The sequence below is a fragment of the Mastomys coucha genome, unplaced genomic scaffold, assembly GCF_008632895.1.
Source record: "Mastomys coucha isolate ucsf_1 unplaced genomic scaffold, UCSF_Mcou_1 pScaffold21, whole genome shotgun sequence".
NCBI classification, from domain to species: Eukaryota; Metazoa; Chordata; class Mammalia; order Rodentia; family Muridae; genus Mastomys; species Mastomys coucha.
Genome location: NW_022196904.1, coordinates 102,741,627 through 102,763,155, shown reverse-complemented (window position 1 = coordinate 102,763,155; position 21,529 = coordinate 102,741,627). Strand labels below are relative to the sequence as shown.

General features: G+C 44.9%; 1 protein-coding gene across 1 annotated transcript in view; it reads right to left on the bottom strand.

The window, feature by feature from the left end:
• Spon1 (spondin 1) overlaps positions 1 to 21,529 on the bottom strand; it is a 283,458-nt gene that overhangs the window by 177,052 nt on the left and 84,877 nt on the right. The gene's annotated exons all lie outside the window — the stretch shown is intronic.

The window sequence follows — 21,529 nt, the reverse complement described above, 5'->3', positions numbered from 1 at the left end:
AGCTCCCTTCTCTGTGATAACTCCAGCCTGTGTCAAGTTGACACACAAAACCAGCCAGTACAGTGAAGGTTATGCATGAGCTTGACAACATGTGCTTCCACTCACCGAGAATGACCTGATGGCCCCTGCTGCAGAGTGCCCCACCCATACATTAGAAAACTAATGAAGAATCTATTGTTACATCTTAAAAGTGGTATGAAAAGAAAAGAAGAAAACTAGATTGTCTCTTAAAAGAACATCATTTAGATATGAGATGCATTCAAACCAGGCTTTCATTATTCATGAATGTGTTTAATAAGGCTGGAGGATGTATTGAGACTTGGAGGCACAAAGATGAATAAGACTGTGTAGATGTGTGCATGGAGGAGAGGGGGAGGGGGAGGGGAAGAGACAGAGAGATAGAGCAAGAGCGAGTCTGGAGATGGACTTGTAAATGAAATCTGTAGAGTCAATAGTACATAGCAAGTACCAGATTCTACGGATATATATTCTTCCTATCACCCATGATCAGAGAACTGGTGCTTAGCTTGGGCTGGTACCAAGTAAATCCATCGCAATAGCCATTTCCAGCTTTCCCAGTCCTCTCTGCAGATGGAAGACAGGGACTTATGATCTATAACTGGCCTCAGTAAAATACAAAGGTTGTTTTAGCATGGAGGGGAGACTTCCCGAGCAGGGTTTGTTTTCCAGTTAGAAGAAATTTATGACCAACTTAATCTATCCCTCTCTTTGTCTGGCTTTGATTCCAAGCAAACAAATCAAGCAAGATAACCATTTTGCCACTATGAAGAAAAGGTGAAGAGAAATCACACAGACTCTAGTCCTGACATCATGTCGGGATGGGGCATGACCATGCAGAGGCTCCTTAATCTTGTATTCTTGATGAGGCCATTACCAGGTTTAACTAGAATCTGATTTCCTTGATGGAGAATTCCATGGAAAATTACCCAGCTCTATTCTAGGAATCAAAGGTCAGCATGCCTTAGCTAACTTATCTTAGCCTTTGTTAAAACTGTTTGTGCAGAATATCCTCCAGCTAAGGCTTTTTCTTAGCTGCCAGTTTGTGTGAAACCCTCCTCTCTGACTGATTAACCATTTACCTTAGCTTCTGTTAAAACAGCTTGCTTCAAACTGCTCAATGTGCAATCAACCCTTCTTCACTTGTTGAGGATGAGGTCCCTGCCCTTAAAACTTTGTATTTTGAACACTCAGGACCACACCTAGGTCCCTGAATGGTTGGTGTGGTCTCAGCTGGCTAGAGTAAAGACTTTCAATTGGCTATACACTGTGTCTGAGTGGTCCTCACTGGCGAGCTTCCTGGAACAATGTAGCTTCTCAAACAGTATCAACATTCATTCCCATTCTCTGGCTTTCCCATTAAGTGAAGAAAATAAACTCAATTTGTTGAAGCCACCATTAGTTAAAAATTCTAATGTACCCTGATCTTTAAAGCATTCTTAACTGACAGAGAGGAGTATGGTAAAGTGATAGGAAGGTACAGAAGGTAACAGTTCAAAGAATGTAGGAGCATCTGGGAGGTGTCGCGCTGGAGCATCAACTGTGAGTGTCTAGCTCCACAGAGAAGCAGGGAATTCTGTATTGCTTGCCCATCTCATTGCCATGATGAGATAATCTGTCAGAAAGCAACCAAAGGGCTGATTTTGGCTTACAGTCTGAGATGAGGCCATCCACCATGAAGGAGAAGGCATGGTAGTAGGAGTGTGGATCTAACTGCACATCTGGGTAGATGAAGAAGCAGAAGTGACTACTGGTGTTCAGCTGGCTTTCTTCCTTGTCTCTCTTTGTTCAGCTGGGTCCTCATCCTGAAAGGTGGTGACATCCAGGCTTGGTTCGAGTCTTCCCTCCTCAGTTAAGCCTCTCTGGAGATCGTCTCATAGACACAGCCAGAGGTATGTCTCTTAGGGGATTCTAAACAAAGTCAAGACGACTGTGAAGATGAGCCCTCACAGGTGCTTCAGTCAGAAAAGGACAGCTGGGGGTATGACCTAAAGAGGGCCTTGGATTCTAGGACCAAACAGGGAGTTCCCTGCCATCTTCTGCTGGGACCACTGGCTTGCAAGCATACAGTTCAGTCCAAAGAGAGATGTGCCCAGAAAGAGGGACCCAGGTACAAGAATGAAGGGAAGATTCAAGTGTGGTAATCCCTCCCCTACCCAATAGCTCTCTTATGTATGCAAGTCAAGACTAAGAAAAAGGTAGAAACCTTTGAGATTCCTGCTAGATCAGGCCCTATATGTCAGCTGCTAGAAAGACCCTAAAGAACATGCATGAGCAGACTTTAGGTAAAGTCCCCCATATCGTAATAATGAACAACTAAGAGATTCTGGGACCGTGTCTTATTTTCAAGAGCTGTCCTAACCAAAATATCATATTCTTAAATATCATTTGGTCCTTAATTGTTTCTTCTTTGTGGTTAAAATTAACCATGGTGCTTCTTAGCTTTTCAAAGAGTTATATGTTTAATTCTGGACCATGAGATAATAGAAACACTGTCTCACATCTACCATTAGGCGCTAGCTATTTTTTCTTTTCTTTTTTTCCTTTTTTCTTTTTACTTATTCTTCTCTCATACAATACATCTTAACTACAGCTCCCCTCCCTCCACTCCTCCCAGTGCCCTCACAACCTCCCCTCCCCTACATCCCCTGCTCCTTTGTTTCCCTTCAGAAAAGAGCTCGCCTTCTAGAGACATCTACTGAACACAGCACAATAAGATGCAAAAAGACCAGGTCCAAACCATCATATACAAAGCAACACAGTAGGAGAAAAAGGGTCCCACAAGCAGGCAAAAAGAGTCAGCTATGCTCCCATTCCACTGTTAGGAGTCCCACAAAGCCCCCAAGCTAGCCAAGTACAGTATGCATGCAGAAGACCTAGCACAGACCCATGTAGGCTCTGTAATTGTCCAATCAGACTCTGTGAGCCCTATAAACCCTGCTTAGCTGATTCTGTGGGCCATGGTCTCCTGGTGTCCTCAATCCCTTTATCTCCTACAGTCATTCCCCCTCCTCTTCTGTGCGGCTCCTCAAGCTCTGCCTAAAGTTTGGGTGTGGGTCTCTATACCAGCTGCTGGAGGAATCCTCTCTGATGTTTGGGCCAGGCACTGATCTAGGAATAGAGCAGCACCCTAGACAATTTTCTCTTAAGAAAATATGGGAGAGGGAGAGAACAGGTTTTTTTTTTTTTTTTTGAGGGGAAACTGGGAAAGGATATATCATTTGAAATGTAAATAAAGAAAATATCTAATAAAAAAAATCCCTACCCTTGGGTTCAAGTTTTGATAAAAGAAAAGAAAAGCAAATATGGGGAGTAGGATTGAAGAGATGGCTTGGTGGTTGAAAGCACATACTGCTCTCCCATATGAGTACATGTACCTTTAGCTCCAGGGGATCTAATGCCCTCATCTGGCCTCTGCTGGTCCTTGCGTTCATGTGAATGCATACACAGAGACATAAACAATAAAAATAAGACATTTTTAAAAGATAAATGACTTACAAGAATATCTGTACTTGGTAAATTTTCTTTCAAAGAGTACATGGACAAGGGGTCCATCAGATGCTTTTGAAAACAGCAGCTTTAGTGTGATATTCGGACTTTCGCAACACAATTATTTGTACCCTGAGTATTGCTGGTCAAGGGACAACAGTTTCACTGTTTCTTTGATGGTGATCAGCCCATGATTAGTAATGAACCCCACATCTAACTTGCCTCTTGGTGGTTTCTCTGGAAACCCCCTCTACCCTTTTGAAGCTATAAACCTTCACGAGGCACCGAGCCCTTCAAGCCCAGGGATTTGCCTTGTTCATCTTTGTAGCCCTGAAACCTAGCAGAGAACACAGCCAAGGCTTACTGAACTTGGGGTTCTCAACCTGGGATTTGCAGACAGATTTTTGTGTGTTATGGTTTAGAATTTCTACCTTTCATCTACTTCTCAGAGGGGGGGTCCCCTAAATCTTAAGAACCATCAGTATGTCTGAAATGCATGACAGCAGATATAAAAGATGCTGTGACCATCATTTTAGTTAATGGTCTCCAACTAAGACATATGCCGCTTTACTCTCCTTAAAGATTAAGGTTAAATTTTTATTCCAAGCACCAAAGGCTTCAACTGATTTCTCTCCAGACAAGCTTTGATCTTAAATATAACCTGCCTGAGCTGGGAAACAAGAAATAGAAAGCGAAGCTTCGCTCTTGGGTTTCTCAGGTGTTCTGGGCAGAGTCCTTGCTCTTCCACCAGAGTGTGGGCATGATCACATAATTGCCCCTGCCTGGAGGGAAGAGAAAATATCACCTGTTCCCTCTGGCTGACTTGATTTTATTCATTACTCTGTAGTTCATGCTGCTTTTACCAGGCTTTGTCTACATCCTCTTCTATGGGTTCCTGTAAGTCAGGACTGGTAGCCTCTGTCCCCTCTGGTATAGGAGAGTAATGTAGGTGGCAGTGTGAGGCTGCCTACCATTCTTTCTGTTTCCAGAGAGCCTTCCCATCAACCCGTTTCTCCATGTAGAAACAGGAGCATCCTGTGAAGCAGCAGGATTGAGTGCCAGGAGAGACTTTCTCTCTTAGGCTAGGCCGGGGGTGAGGTCATTGTTCTCAATTGGTAGCCTGTGGTTTCTACTGGGGATTCAAAGATCTGAACTCCTAAAGAACTCCTGGAGCTGGGCAGTGGTGGCACATGCCTTTAATCCCAGCACTCAGGAGACAGAGGCAGGTGGATTTCTGAGTTCGAGGCCAGCCTGGTCTACAGAGTGAGTTCCAGGACAGCCAGGGCTACACAGAGAAACCCTGTCTTGGAGGGAAGGGGAAACCAACATTAACAACAAAAACCAATAACAACAACAACAAAACAAACAAACAAACAAGAACTTGTGGAAACAATGAAAAACTGTTAATGTGTGGATTCATAGGGGAGACATTCTGCAAGAACCAGCACTCTGTACTGGAAGCCATTGTTTCCTACTTTAGTGCCCTCTGGGCTCTTTCAGATCATGCCCGAAGGAAGCTCACTCAGATTAAATGAAGAGATTGCTGTTAAATGATTGCAATCTCCTCCTAACTGTCTCCTCTCCATTCCAGCATATCCCAGTTTGCTCATGCTCTGCCCTGGGGAATTATCTGCTGCCTAGAGCTTTCCTTTCTCATTTCTCGCATAGGCAGCACTATCATGGAATCCCAGCACAAGATCTCCTCAGAGATGGTCCTCTCTCAACAAGGCTCTTCTCTTGTCTATAGATCACAGTCTAGAGGTGCGGCCACACACCCACAGTCCTGAACACTGAAGCGCAAACTACTTTTTTGAGAGCTGACAATCTCCCACTATGGTTTGAGACTGGATTGTCCCCAAGGGCTCCTGTGTTAGAACACTGGTCCCCAGTGTGGTGACATTAAGAAGTGGTGGGATCTTTAAGGGACAGTGCCTCATGGGAGATGGCTGAGGGCAGTGTCCTGCAAAGGGACCAGCAGTGTCCTCCTGGGCTCCCAGTATCTTTTTGACTTCCTGATTCCTAATATGATCTCTCCTCCCATGCACTCCTGTCATAATGTCTTCTGCTATTCCATATTCCCAAGGAGACTCTATGCTCCTGAACCTCCAAAACTATGAACAAGATAAATCTCAGTTACCAAGTTCCAGAGTAGCATACTCCCTTCCCACAAACTCAGCTCTGACTCTCCCTGTGTGCAGCGTATGTGCCATATTGCTCCTCCACTTTAGTTTGCTATTTTATTACTGTGATAAAACACCTATCAAAGGCAACTTGGTGGTGGTGGCAGGAGGGGTTACCTCATCTTAGAGGCTGCAACCATCATGGAGGGAAGCCAGGCTACACTATCTTCTATGGGATGTACCAGGCAGGAACCTGAAAACAGTAAAACTGAAGCAGAGGCCATGAAAGAGTGTTGCTTACTGGCTTGCTCAGCCTTACTTTCTTACACCACCTAGGACACCTGACTAGGGTAGCACTGCCTATTCTGGGATGAACTACCTTCCTTCATCAATCAAGAAAAATGCCCAGACTTGCCTACAGGCTAGTTGGAGGGACGAAATCCTTCAATTAAGGTTATGTTCTCCCAGATGACTCTAGATTATAGAAGCTGACAAAACAGACAACCCAAGCAGCACCCTCTCTTAGTCTCATGACACCCAAGATCCAAGACTCCACATCTATACCCTCCCATCCTACCCATCTCCCTCTTGCTCCTCATCATTGCCCTGGACCATCCAAATTAACTTACTCCATGCCTGGCCTTCTAGAACATAGTTTCATCCATTGGTGTTCCGGCAGCTCTTGGCACTGTAGTGTTTGCTCCATCCTCATTTACTAAGTTGTTTTACTCTTTGACTTCCCATGTGTTTACACTTTTCTACTTCTGAGGAAAATCTTGGGATTTTTGAGAGTGGGTGCCTGGCATATCTGGACAGCTCTTCCAGCACTTGGTTGGCCCAGTGTCTACTCAGGAGGCTCTGGGGATGTGCCCATCTGATGCATTTTCAATATTGTACTTTAGCTGTCAGAGTTCATGCCCACCACACGGTTCTGAGTGTCTGCCAATACAGCCGTGGTCTGGCGAGGAGCTTGAGGTCCTCAGCAATCCTCAGAGCCACACCCACAGTGCCAGGCCATCAGCAAAATGACTGATCTGAGCCACAAAACATTTTCCACTGTGGAACATCTGCTTTGCTTTGTCCAAGCCAACCAGCTTGGCTGATGCAACCATTGTTCTCCAAAGGAGCCCTCAGGCTTGAATTCAAAAGTCTTTCACCATGTTGGCGATCAACAAGGTGGTGATCAGGATGACATGCCAAGGATGGAGCTTTCCTTATGGGAAAAATACTTGCTGGTTGCCCAGGGCTTTTTACTTCAGTCACCCCTTGACCTGTCCCATGTCTGACAATGTCTGTACCCCACCATATCCTTATGTCCCATGAGCTCATCAAGGGCAAGTAACTATTACCTGGGACCCCACCGAATTCTGGGCCACTAACATGAGATCATATAAAAGCCTTAAAATCTGGGTATAATGGGTTCTTCCCCCAAACCCCCAATCCTTGCAGAAAATCCTATCAGAGACAAGAAGGGCAGGAGGAGAGGGATGGGGAAAGGGATGGAGAGAATGAGGAAGGGAGAGAAGAGAGAGGGGAGAAGACAGACAGAAAGGAGGGAGGCTGAGAAGGTACTCAGAGCTCTAGTTTTCTTAATAGAAAATGTGAAGAAATTAATGAGAATTTATTTTAATACATACTAGAATGCAAGAGAACAGAATTAAAAAAAAAAAAAGCAAACCCCAAAGGCATGTGATGGGGACTCGGGAAGGATGCCAGGGCTGCCTCTCCTGTTAAACAAGCTGTAGCACTGCAGATCCTTTCAAGGGTAAAGACTAAATCAAAACCCAACAGATCTTAAAATGATCTAGCAGAATGTTGCAACGTATTGGGCCATATATCCACCTGCTGCATGACTCAGCGTGAGGGGAGGTGGCAGAGCTTTTTTGGCCCTGGGAACAGAATAAAACTTCCACAAAGAAGGGATCTGAGAAATTACAGTAGTAGAAGAGACATGGGGAGACCTCACTCTACTCATCTATGTATGGGCACAAGAATGGCAGTCATTGCCTCCATGGGGGGAGCACAGCAGACTTCCTGCAAGTACTTCCCATGGGGGATCCAAAGGTTGAGTCCTTGCAGGGTCTATGTTCCATCAATGTTTTGTTCTGTGTTTGCAAATAAAGGCTTTTTTTCCCCCCATCAGATTGAGATGTGGTTTCTGGAGGATTCTGTGCCAAGGATGCTTCTGTTACAAGGTATCACAGACAACAAGAAAATGAGATGGTGGGGTTGTTATGTTAGGAGGCAATTTGATAATGAGCCTGTTCTAATGAGACTACACACACTTAATGTGCCTCGACCCAAAAGCATCAATATGCATCATGCTTCCTTGGGCTGATGTAGCTACTTTTTAAAAGAAGTCTGTAATTCAAGCTTTAGCTAACTTGGATTCTTTTCTGTTTAAGCTAAGCTGGAAAAGCCCAAGAGGCCCTCGAAACCAGAGGTCTAATGTCACCATCTGGCCCAGTTTGCAATACTATTGTACTGGACAGTCAGCAGAAAATGTTAATAAATCCTCATCATCCATACACTCCTTAGGAGGAGCAAGCGAGTTTGTGGAGGGGTAAATTGTTCTGACTTGCCACATGTTAAAAACCAGTTCTTTCCCCCCCACTGACCAATACCTGAGCCAAAACCATCAATGCGCTGGATGTAGGGCATGCTAGCCATGTCTGCATTGGGATAACAGGGGCACTGTACATATCGAATGGCGCAAGCTGGCTAAATTGAATTCTTTATTTTTTCAGAGGAGGAGGACTAGGAAATTAAGAGAACATGGGCCAGGCTTGGATCTAGTATGAGAAACAACTGTCTAGAACACTCTTCTCCTGGAGCCTATGGGATGTTCCACTGTGATCCACTGTCACCATGGCTGCCTGGCACGATGTCACAGCTTGTCATGTGAAGGCCTTAACTTGTGTATTTGAGCAATAGACTTCCAGCACTGGAGATTAACTGTGTAAGAGAAACTCCATGTGGAAGCCTACAGTGAGCTGGTTTCCACTTGGATCCTTTGGGCTCTTTTTGTTGTTGTTGTTGTTGCTAGGCCTCATCAGCATGAAAATGAACTTGTTTTGATTTGCTACTGTCTGTCTTCTATTAGGAAACTGTTATTAGGAAAATCACATTAATTAGCTGCAGCTGAGGAGAGACTGTGGCTATTTTGGGGCTGCAGCTGCAAAGTCTCTTTGCAGTCTGACTGCTGACTAAATTTTAACAACCGGCAGAATAAATAGTCTCGGGGTACATTTAATCACATTAATTTTGTTTTCCTCTATCTCTATTGCTGTTTAGGATTGTTGGTTAATCTACATTAAATAATCTGATGCTATTAGCATACTTTCAAGCAACCCTATTTCTCTTCATATTATATCATAAAACTTAATGCTAACTTTACTAACTTTATTCATGAAAACAGAACATTAAATTTTACCCTCAAAGCTGGCTTAACAACTGAAGTATTTGCTTAAATTAAAAATCATATTTTACAACTACATAGGGTAACAGGATTAGATGGATGGATACATGTGTGGAATGACAGGCAGAAGAGAGCTAAGTATGTGTACCCACTGAAGTGTGAAAAGTCTAAGTTGTAAGCCTAATTAATTTATTATTTATTTTTCTCAACACTATGAAACAAAGGTAGTAGACAAGATATGATAGACCTTTGTGGTCAGGCAGATTGAGTTTGATCCTGGCTCTGTAGTAGGTGAATGATCTTCTGGAATCTGTTTCCTGCTCTTCAAATTGGGCTCACAGGCTGAGCTGGTGTAGAAATGGCCTAGCACGAGGCAGGGCTTGGAAGGTGTTATCCATCCCTCTTCCTCTAATTTCTCATGGACTTACATCTATTCCATACAACTAGAGAGTTAGCTGACCTCTGAAGAGGTACAGGATTTCTCTTGCTCACCTCTATACTATACTGGCCAGAAACGAGTCTTACAGCTCACACGGTTCAGCATCATTATCAGACAGTTTAACAGAAACGGTCAGTGCTGGTGTTACAAGCATGCGTCGTCACACTGACCAGTACCTCCTCCTGCTGCTGCTGTAAACAAGAAAAGCCAAGGCAGAGACATAGACAAAGCCATCGACATCTGTGACGAGGTGCACTGGGTCTGGAGCCCAAGGAGTCTGACCTATCTGTCCTGAGTGACAAGAGAATCTCCAACTGAAGCTACTAGGGAAAAGCGTCAGGGTGAAGACAGCAAACTGCTGTCCCCAGAGAATTCTGCCCATCTGAAAGAAAATGTATCAAAGCTTGGCAAAGTAAAGGTGAGCCTGGTTCGTCCTGGATTTTCTCCTCCGTGTCTTTTTGCTCCTGTTCAGATTCCATCACCTTTATTCCTCCATCATGATCGTGATGTTCCTACTAGTGAACAGCTGAAGGGTGGCAGAAACCCCTGTGTGACCAAGTCGGGTGTCCCAGTATGAAAACAGGCATGCTGAGTCGAGTCCAGCTTGAGGACTTTTACCTGTCTTAATCCAGAGCCCACTTGCAAGGTACAAACTTTGTTTCCAAGCCCCTCTAAACAGCTTGATGAGCATCTGGCTCTTCAGTGACTGCCAGAGACCTGTGGGAAGGGAGCCTTTCCCTGACTGTGGAAGAATGATGATTCCATTCTTGGGCTCTGCACAAGGATCTGCCTTGGAGGGAATCTAGTCAGGGACCCTAGGGAGGAACCCAGTTCCACCCCTCAGTTGTCCCCAGCTGGTAACTCTATTGTTACTTCCTGGCTGTTCCAGAGGCTGATGTCGATATGAGTGTAGTATTTCAAGTTGTCAGGTGAATAGCCACATTGTGACCCAGTCTTTCTTTTCCCTCTCCCATACTTGGCTCAAGCCTGGCACATAGTAGGTACTCACTAAATGTTTGTCAAATGCTCTCCTGAGTACTCTGGAGCAATGAGACAGATTGGTGAAAAATTTGTTGCCCTTCTTTTCAACCCTGTGGGGACGCCATGTTTAAAAGAGCCTTCTATAGATTTTGTACTTTTGACTTGGTCTGGTTCCTATTCTGAACTTTGCCCCTTGACCTAACTTTGTATTGTCTCTTTGTTTGCAATCTCTTTCACAGAGGACCCTTACAGCCTGTTCCTTTTCATCTGATGCTTTGTTGCCTTCATGTCCTCCACACCATGAGCTGTAATATCAACAATCATGGGCAAATCCCCAACAACCTTCAGGCTTCAAGTTTCTTTACCACCCTTGGCCTCCCCACACACCCCCCACCCTTAACCCTCTACCCCCATCAAGTCTCACATTACTCCCATCAAGTCTCACATATCAGAGGACAGAGCAGGTAGCAGTGAGAATGGCATGGAGGGAGGCAGTCTGCATGGCAGATGCACCCACAGTTTACCAACACATGCCATATTGCCTTTTTTTCATCTATTTTATTTTATTTATTTTTTATTAGATGTTTTCTTTATTTATATGTCATACAACATTCCTTTCCCAGGTTCCCCTCCAAAAAATAAAAAATAAAAAATAAAATAAAAAAGCAAAAACAAAAACAAAAACAAACCCCTGTTCCCTCCCCCTTCCCCCTGCTCATCACCCCACCCTCTCCTGGTCTTCTGAGAGGTACCCAACTAATATAGAACTAGAGGCTCACAGCCATCCATTGGACTGAGTACAATGTCCCCAATGAAGGATCTAGAGAAAGGACCCAAGGAGCTGAAGGGTTTGTAGTCCCTTAGGACGAACAACATATGAACTAACTAGTACCCTCAGAGCTCCCAGGGATTAAACCACCAACCAAAGAGTACACATTGTAGGACTAATGGCTCCAGCAGCAGATGTATAGCCGAGGATGGCCAAGTCAGTCATCAATGGGAGGAGAGGCCCTTGGCCCTGTGAAGGTTCTATGTGGTTGGAAAACCATTGAGTCAAGTTTCTTGTGACATCAGCCACATTAAAGATGTACCCAGGCATGGTGGTGGCAGACCAAAGCCTCTGGCTACAGAGTTTGAAATCCCAGCTCTGTTACTGATGAGTCACATGATGCTAGATAAGTAAGTGTGCCTCAGTTTCCTCTTCAGTAAGTGTGAGACAAATGAGAGCATTTAAAAATATTACATTTTTGCACACACACATGAGCATATGTACATAAGCAGGTACAGGCATGTTATGGAATACTTGTGGAGGTCAGAGGGCAACCAATAGGAACAAGCCAGTTCTCTCTTCCCCCTATATGACTTTAGGAATGGAGCTCATGTCCTCAGCCTGGATGGCAGGTACCCGCTTATGCTGAGCCCTCTCATCGGCCCAATAGTATTTTCATTATTGGATCATTGGCATACATTTTAGCTGTTACTATTACTGGCATTAAATGTTTTAACTAGCATCCTGCTGAGTTCTCAGAGAAGGGGTGTTTTGGCAAAGGAAGGAATGGGGAGAGGGGAGGGAGGGGAAATAAGCAAATCAAAACAACAAAAAAGTATACTAAGGACCCACTCCTGGTCAAACCCCTTGGCACTCACTCACTACCGTGCAGTGCCACCCACACTCCTCCCTGCTCCACATCCATGACTTCCGTGCAGATCCTCGAAGAGCCCTCGCTTTCTCTGGTCTGGGGGCAACCCCACACTCCATTGTCCCCACTTGTTGTCACCATTCTTTATCCCTCAGAAGTGTGTCCACCGGACTTTCTTCTCTATTCCCATCTAGATGGGTGTCCACATAGCCCAGCTCTAAGCTTCTGCCCCTATGAGGCTACTGTCCAATCCTGCTGTTTTCCCAGTGCTCCGTGACCTCCAGGCTGCATCCCACTCAATCAGCATCCTAGTGCCTAATGGTGTCTGGCACAAGATGAGGTGCTTTGAATCTGCACCTTGGGAAGAAATCACTGAATTTAGCATGGCTCCCCCAGACCCACCCAATCCTTCTTTCCTTCTTCACAACCCAACATCTTCTCATGTAGCTGTTAGCAGATCCTTAATGTTGAAACCTTCAGACAAACCTTCAAGATGCTCCTCCCCCATGCTGAAGCACTAGTGAATTAGTGGTTGACATGCTGTATAATCTCTTCTAGTCTTCTTTTCCCCTCCTCTCCTCTCCTCCTTTCTTTCTGGACCTTATATAGCCCAAACTGGCCTCAGAGTCATCCATGTACCCAAGGATGACCTTAAGGTCTTAACCCCATGCTTCCCACCTCCTAAGGGCTAAGGCTGTAGGGGTGCCCACCACACCCAGTTTGTGTGGTGCCCAGGCTCAAACCCAGGGCTTCACGCATGCCAGGCAAATACTTGATCCGCAGTCATATGTATTTTCTACAAGGGTGATCTCTTACATCCCTATAAAATATAACTATTAGGTGTAGACAGTTAACACGGATTCATGTATTCCTCGCACCTATTCAAGTTTCCATAACTGTTCTGATGAACCCAAGGCATCCCATCCAGGCAACGATGCTGCAGCCAAGGTATCCCATTGAAGTAGTAATGACACTGCACTGGGATTTTTGTCTGTTTATGCTCCTTCAGCTGACATCAGACCATATGTTTGTCCTGGGCTTTTGTGAAGGAAACTTTGCATGACATGCTGTTTATTCTGCAAAATGAAGCACCAGCACAGTGTTTCTTTAAAATTACATTCAGTTTATGCATCATTAGTGGGAATATTCTAAAAGGAATAGGTATTCTACCAGGTGGCACATGATTAAAATTTAGATTTGTACCATTCTAAAATCTCCATTTTTCATTTGTAGTTTCAAAGCATTTAAAAGTTACCTAGTAAGCCACCAGCTTGGTCTAGCAAGGTCACATAGGAAGAAGGCAGGTTTGAGACCACACAGACACTCTGCCACACAGTAAACTTTCCAACTAGCTGTTCTTTTTTTGCTTTTGATTGGCATATGACTGGTGACCTATGGTTTCCCATTCTATACAGCAGGCTGTAAAGCACTGCTCTTGAAAGGTTGAATGAGAATGGAACTGTGTATAATTGCTTGGTTTTCTTCTTGTCTTGATGTTAATAGTTTAGCACTTATTATCTCTGCTATTGACTTTTTTTAAGCTTAGCATTACTATTTTATGTTTTTCATAACACTTGGTTAGTTTGCCAAATTAACTCAAATTAGGGTCACCTAGGAAGAAAACCCCAATTGAGAAATTGCCTCTATCAGACTGGCCTGCAGACATGTCTGTGGGGCTTTTTTAAAAAATTAATGCTCCATGTGGGGCATGGGGATCAGCTCACCATGGGCAAGGTCATCCCTGGCATGGTGGTCTTGGGTTCCATAGAAAGGTCCCTGAGCAGAGCAGGGAGAGCAAGTCAGTGAGCAGCTTTGTTTCTCCATGGCTTCTGCCTTGATGTGTCCTGGTTTCCCTCTATAACAGACTGTAACTGTACGTTGAAATAAACCCTTTCCCTCCCTACGTTGGCTGTGGTCAGTGTTTTATCACAGCAACAGAAAGCAAACTAGGACAGCATAGTTCATATCCGCTACGGTAGCTGCCAGGGGGCAAACAATAGGAATGGAGGCCAGGTGAGATCAAAGCTTAACTTCTGGTTTTGTTTTTTAGGAAACAGCATCCTGCTATGTAGCTCAGGGTGGCTCTGAATTCTCTATATAACTCGTGCTAGCCTTGAACTTGGGATGCTCCTGCCTCAGTTTCCCAGGTGCTGGGATTATAATGTGACAGGTCAAGACAGGGCAGAAGTTCCTCCATCTTGTATTTTTGCTGAGGTCATTTCAGGTTGAACTAGAATTTAATCTCCTTGATGGAGAATCCCATGGAAAACTACCCAACTCTATGGTAAAAACCCGAGGTCAAGATGCTTAGCTAACTTGGCTTCTATTAAATTACTTGATTGCACTGAATACCTCTTCTAGCTAATCACTTATCTTAGCCTCTGCCAAATTGTTTGTTTATGCGAAGCCCCCAGCCTCCCCCGAACCCCATGCAGCTGCCAAGAACAAGATGCCAGGATATGGTTTCTGCTTTCCAATCCCCCATGTTCTAGGCACTTGGGGCCATGCTTAGGTTATGAATGCCTGGGTGCAGTCCCAGTCAGCTGAAATAAAGACTTTCAATCGGCTAGAAACTGTGTTTGAGTGGTCATCTCTGGTGGGATTCCATAACAACGGGCATATACCACATAGCCAAGCAGTGTTGAGGACTATACTTAGAGCTGACTGCATGCGGGGCAAGCCCCCTTCTAAGTTAGCTACAGTCCCAGCCCTTACCTAGACACTGCTTGTAATTCCACAACCACCCAGCAATGTACACTTATGCCAGAAACCAAAACAAGCGTGTCTTTATCTTCAGAGCTTGACGCTGATCTTTGTCTTATTTGAGATGTATGACAATCAGCACAATGGCAGTAACCAGAGGTGTGGCCTTGTCTTTGGATTCTATCAGATAATAGTTATTTACAAGAACTTATCTGACCCTAGTAACAACGCCTGAGGCAGCTCCTGCCATTATCCTCCTTTGACAGGGGGATAATTTGAGACACAGGGAATTTCAAGAGTCTAGGGTGATTCAAGATGGTTGAATAGAGGCACCCAGAACTCCCTGCCTTGTCCACAAAGAAAGATCAAAATAACAGGGAAACACCCTCAATCTGAGAGGAGTGATCAGAAAGGAAGGGAACACTAGAAACAGAGAGATGAGCGATGGGATCCTTGTAAGCGTCAAAGACCAGGGAGGAAGAACACTGGAGGGTTTGGCTCCATGGCCTCTTTGTGGGAGGAAGGGTGAACAAAGGCTCAGAAACTGTAGCCACATGGACAGTGGCAGTCCCAGCAGCTGTGAGGCCACAGGAGTGTCACAAGCTTGCAGCTCATGTGAACCTGGCTTTGGAAAAGGATCTCAGAATATCCCCCACTGAGCCTCCGTGGTGTTGTAGCCAGGACCCATTATGAGAAGGGAACCACTGACAGAATGTGAGCTGCTCCCAAGTCAGTAGCCCTTGAATATTCCCCTCTCTGGGAGCACTGACCCACAGGCAGAAGCTGCCTTGCCCACACACATCAGCCAGGAAGAATGATTACCAGCTAACCCCCCTGTGTGCTTTGGGGCTTGGTTTTGCAACAGAGGGGAATGAAGAGTGATATCCTCAAGACACAGAAGACTGGGCCTCTTGCCCTCTGAAACTAAGGGTACGTAAGGCCAGCCAAGTCAGGAGTGAAGGCATGCATCCACATGGTTCCTGTTAGCCTCAGCACCCATGCCCTCTCGTAGGGCCATACCCAGAGTCTTAAATCACTCTGTGGTTCTGGCTGTTGCTTTGCTCCTGGGCCCGAGTTACAGATGAAGGAGCTGGGAGGAGAAAAGCCCTGACTTCAGCTATCTTACTGCTCATGGCTGTGCACCAAAGAGGGCCAAGTGGGACTTGCCAGGTCTCAGCCACAATTTCCAGCTATGCACACTGTTCCTGGCTGACAGACAACTCAGCTCCTGCTACCACCCACCTACACAGTTTTGAGCACTGCCAGCCCTGCACCTTGTCTGACCACATGCTGCCTCAGGACTGGGAGTGAATCCCAACTGGAGGCTGCAGCTTCTGTGGCTGCCTCTCACTATGCAGAGGCTGGGCTCACCAGTTAAACTGCCCAAGGGAGGTTAAGCACTTCTGTCTCCTCAGCCTTCCATGGGTTGTCAGTACCAGAAGATCTTCCTAGTAGCGAAGCTATTATCACCAGGACTCTCACTGCCCTTTGATGGTCCTCCGTTCTCACTGTAGGAACAGCCCCACAGTGAGCACCCTGTACCCCTGCTCTCTGCACCTTATCTGCCTGAACTTCTATGGTTTCACTTCTTACATGGCTCAAAGAAGCCGGCTCTATGACTTCTCCATGATATGCTGTGTACCCCAAACCATGAATCACAGCCAGAGACGCTATTAAGAGTTCATTCTGCTCTTGCAGAGGGAGAAGAACCCACGTTTGACTGCCAGCACCCAGGTTGGGTGGCTCACAAACTTTAACTCCAGCTCCAGGATATCTGATGCCCTCTTCTGGCCTCCTCAGGTACCTGCACTCCTATGAACACACCATATCCCTCAGGCACACACATGTACAGATAATTAAAAAATAAAATAAATCTTCTAAAAATAATCAATGTTCTCCTTCACAGATCAGGACAAAACAATCATAAAATTTCTAAAGAAACACAAAAATGTTAAAAAAGCCAAGGCAATCTTGAGCAAAAAGAATAAAGTTGCAGGCACTACAAGGCCTAATGTCAAGAGAGATATATTGACACAAACATATCATGACCAGTAGAGCAGAATGGGGACCTCAAAATAGACCTAAGCATCTGCTGTCAACTGATTCCCTTCAGAGGCGTGCTTCCACTCGAGTGCACATGCAGGAACACTCACACACACACACACACACACACACACACACACACACACACACACACACACACACACACACACACACACACACACACACATACACACACACACACACATGCACACACACTGGAGGAAAGGCAGTCATATCAGTAAATGTTCTTGGAGATCCAACTACCCCGTCCCCCAGCAGATGATCCAGTCTTGACCTCTGTCTCTTACCTGTAGAAAAATGGACTCAAAGTGGGGCAGTGACATAGATACAAGACTTAAAACCCAAGGTCAAAATGCCTAGCTTGCTTAGCTTCTTGAAGATAATGGTTGTAAGTAGACTTGAAACTTGAAGATAACGGATGTAAACTCTGGATAGGGAGCACTTCAGTAAATGGGACCGGGCAATGGTTTCATGGGTAGGAGCCATAGAGCAAAGGAAGCAGCAACACACATGGACAGGACTATTTGTGTATAGTAAGTCACAACTGGTGGAGAGAGACAGACAGAGACAGAGACAGAGACAGAGACAGCTACAGGATAGAAGAAGGTATTTGCTAGCTATCTGTAGAAGCAGGGTTAATCTTGTGAACATAAAAGGAACTTAAAAAAAAAGATGGATAGTCTAGTTAAAAATAGACAAATTATCTGAATAGTTATTTCTTAAAAGAAGAAATAAAAATAACCAGTAAATACATGAAAACCTGTTTAAGATAATTAACAATTGGAGAAATACAAATTACAATTAGAAAGAGACTAAACCAAGTATGTGCTGTGATCCCAGATACTAGGGAAGCTGAGGCAGAAGGACTACAAATTTGAGGTCTGCCTGCTGACCTTCAAGACTCATCTTTAACAAAAACAAGACCAGGGCCAGTGAGATGGCTCAGCAGGCCAAGGTGACTGCTGCCAATTCTGACAGCCTGAGTTCAATCCTTGGGACCTACATGGGTGGAAGAAGAGCAGACTCACACATGTCTTCGGACCTCCACACCTATTCTGACACCCCTTACCACCATGCATGTGTGTACACACAAATAATAAATGAATAAAATGTAAAACAGCAGTAAGCAACAGTACAAGCTATGGTGAGATACTATGTAATCCTGGAAGGTTATTATGTAGAAAGAAAACAGAGCCAGAGGACGTGGACAGAGCAACGCCTGACGTAGCACATAGATCAGTGCAGGACTGTGGTGAACAGCATGGAGGGTCCCCAAGCACTGAAATAGAACTACCATGTGACACAGCTATCCCACTCATGGGCATAGAGCTTCAGGAAATAAAATCTGCACAGCAAGGAAATAGCTGTGCATTCTTTGTTACTGCAGCACTGCTCTCACTAGCTGAGACATAGAATCAGCCCAAGTGGCCAGCCACAGATGAATGGATGCAGGGAATGCATAGAATCACAATGAAGTATTATTCAGCCATAAAGAATGAAATCCCATCATTTGCAGCAAAGTGGGTAGAAACAGCATTATGCCAAGAGGAGTAAGCCAGACATGGAAAGACAAGAACAATATGTGGAAGCTAGCAGAACAGCATGATGACTGCTACCGATTGAGAAGGGTATGTGGGGTGGGGGAGGAGGAGAAAGGGAAGTCAGATTTGATAAACGCATGCTACATGCATTTATGGAAATATCAGACAGGACCCCACTAGTTTGTACAGTTAATGTATGCTGGTAACATTTTCTGTTTGTTTGTTTTGTTTTGTTTTTCCAGACAGAGTTTCTCAGTGTAGCCCTGGCTGTCCTAGATCTTACTCTATAGACCAGACTGGCCTTGAACTCAAGAGATCCCCGTCTCTGCCTCCTGAATGCTGGGATTAAAGATGTGTACCACCACTACCAAGCTATAGAAATGTTTTTTATAAAATAAAATGGCTCCCTGGTATCAGTAGTAAGTGGTGGGGGCAGGGCTTTACCTTAGTTTTGGAAGCTCACATTTTAAAGAGCTAAATAGAATAACAGACTAAATAGACTAAGGAAACTGCTCTAGAACTGGGGGAACTGGGGCTTGAACATTCTTTGGGGAAGGAAGGTTATCCACTGAGTTCAATACACAGAAAGTTTGAGTCAGGTAAGGAACTAAGGGAAGGGATCCCCTGGGGATGAATGGGGTTGGGTCCCAAATAGCAGCCAAACCTATGGTAGGTATGCAGGTGGGCTCTCCAGGGAGTGCTTTGGGTTTATCCATCCCCTTAGCCACTGATACCTAGTCTTAATTGCTCAGGTATTAAGGGATAGCATTAAGTTGAGCTTAAACTCTGCAGAAGAGGCAGAGAAAGCAGTAGTCCATAGTTCTTGCTTTGGGCTATGACTTCCAAGAGGTTCCTCTAGAATGCTTTGGAAGTCAATCTAGGGGAAGCCTGGTCTTTCTGCAGTCACAGAGGAATTAGTGCCTAATGAAAAACCTTCGCTTTCCATTTGAAAATCAGAGGAGCCAGACTTTCAGGGCTCAGCTTTGCAGTGTCCTTGCTTCTGTCCTGGGTACCAACTGCTGTCTCTATGTCGAGTGATCCTGTACATCATCTGTCAGTCAGACTTTGTGATTTCAGAGCTGGAATCTGAAATGTCTGCTGGGAGTGCTTTGGGGTGGTATATTAGTACTTTTCTCATTTTTGTGCCCCAAACAAACAAACAAACAAACACAACAAAAGCAGTATGTAGAAGGAAGGTTCACAGTTCAAGGACACAGTCCACAGAGGCAGGAGTGGGGGAGGGGCATGCTGGCAGGAGCGTGAGGCAGTTGCTCACATAGTGGTGCACGCCTTTAATCCCAGCACTTGGGAGGCAGAGACAGGTGGATTTCTGAGTTCGAGGCCAGCCTGGTCTACAGAGTAAGTTCCAGGATAGCCAGGGCTACACAGAGAAACCCTGTCTGGAAAAACCAAAAAGAAGGAGAAGGAGGAGGAGGAGGAGGAGAAGGAAGAGGAGGAGGAGGAGGAGGAGGAGGAGGAGGAGGAGGAAACAGGGTTTGTTTTTTGGTTTTTCCAGACAGGGTTTTTTCTGTGTAGCCCTGGCTATCCTGTAGACCAGGCTGGCCTTGAACTCAGAAATCCACCTGTCTCTGCCTCCCAAGTGCTGGGATTAAAGGTATGCGCCACCATGTGAGTGTACTAAGTGCATAGCTTGCTTTCTCCTTTTTATTCAATCTGGGATCCCAGCCCACAGGTTGGGTTTCCCATCCTCAGTTTTCCCAAACCAGAAACTCCCATACAGATATGTTGTTTGGGTGATTCTTGATCTTGTCAAGTTGACAATCAATAGTAACCATCTGAGCTGGAAATACCTTCAGTACAACACGCATCAAGTTATAGACTGATGACGCTAAGGTGAGTCCTCTATTTCAATGTCCAAAGAAGCAAATACGATATGGAGTAGGGAGCTGTAGAGACCCCACAGGGTCTCTAAAGTCCCCATGAGAGAGGCACTGTCCACAAGATATCATAGGCTACTGATGGGACATTATAAATACCAAAGAATGAAAGCCAAATCTAAGTGAGGCTACAGAAAGTCAAACACACAAAAACAAGGGTAGAAAAACAGACCTAGGAGCTGGTGAGGATGGGGAGTCCTCCAAGCAATGTGGACTGAGATGGCAGACTGAGCAAGTGGATCCTCACTCACCAAGTTTCTACATGGAGCCACAGATGAGCTGACTTTTACATACTGAGGACAATTTGCATACTGCAAATGTGCACAAAGCCAGCTGCCTGGCCGAATGAGCATGATCACCCAACATGGATGCAGAACCTGGCTGCTTCTCTGAGAGCTCTGTCTACTCTCCACAGTGTCCTGACTCAGGACCAGCCCTGTCACATTCATCTGGGGTTCTCACTCCTTCCCCACTCCCTGAGTTTTTCTGCATTTTGAGAGCCTTTGCTAGGAAGCTGGGACAATTGCTCAGAGCCTGGGTGCAATTATCACAAAACAGCCTTCCACTTAAGAAAAAAAAAAATTAGAGAAAATGAAAGCTGGACTCTGGACCATGCGAGAGATGATAGCTAACTGGTTCTGAACCCAAAACTGTAATTAGAGTAATTCTTCTGTCATTGTTAATCATTCCAATTTATGTCCTGAAATGAAACCAAATCAGGGCTATAATGATGACTTTTGTGTCTGCTCCCCCTTCTCTTTTGCCTAAAAACTGTCAGACACACTAAAGTCAGATTAAACATCTGTTTGGAAAAGAAGCTGGCGTCCTGATGACAGCTGCCGTGGACTAACCAATGCACCACATCTGTCAGGCTCTAAATCCACAGTGATTTTCACTTATGAACAGCACAGAAGCAAGGCATAAAGGAGCATTTGCCCACCCTGATTTCTTGGCTGTTAGGGAAATGCCCATAGAAATAGAGGGAAAGTCATCTCACACTAATTAATCAGAGAGAGAAGATGCTCTTATGGAGTCTCATTTCTTTACCAGTATCAAATCAGACAGTCCCTGTGGCAAGCGGGTTTAGAGGGAGGCAAAAAAAAAAAAAAAAAAAAAAAAAAAAAAAAAAAAAAAAAAAAAAAAAAAAAAAAAAAAAAAATTTCAGGGACAATCTTTTAAACTGGTACTTGACAGTTACTGGTGAGTGTTGCTGAAGGA